A 345-nucleotide genomic window follows, 5' to 3' on the forward strand; every position below is an offset into this window, starting at 1 on the left:
GCACCACCAGCCCCTCTGACTCTCAAATATCCTTAATTTCACTCCTCCCCTCTCGCTTCAAGGCTACATCTGGGACCTCCCATTTCCCTCTTCCTCCTGCAATTTCTAACTCCTTCGCTCCTTTATCCCTTTCCCTCACACTCTCTTTTTTCTTTAAGAACCCCTCCCTCTTTCTCTTTATCCATCCCCTTTTCCTATTTTTCCCTTCTGTTTCCCCTTCCCCATCTTCCTCTCCTCTTTAAGCCGCTTTCCCTCCCGTTCTCTCTCTCCCCATTTCTTTTCCCTCTCCCTTCCCCCTTCCCATCTTCCCTTCCTTCTTAACATCCCCCCTCGGATAGTCGTGTA

The sequence above is a fragment of the Penaeus monodon genome, chromosome 31, assembly GCF_015228065.2.
Source record: "Penaeus monodon isolate SGIC_2016 chromosome 31, NSTDA_Pmon_1, whole genome shotgun sequence".
NCBI classification, from domain to species: domain Eukaryota; kingdom Metazoa; phylum Arthropoda; class Malacostraca; order Decapoda; family Penaeidae; genus Penaeus; species Penaeus monodon.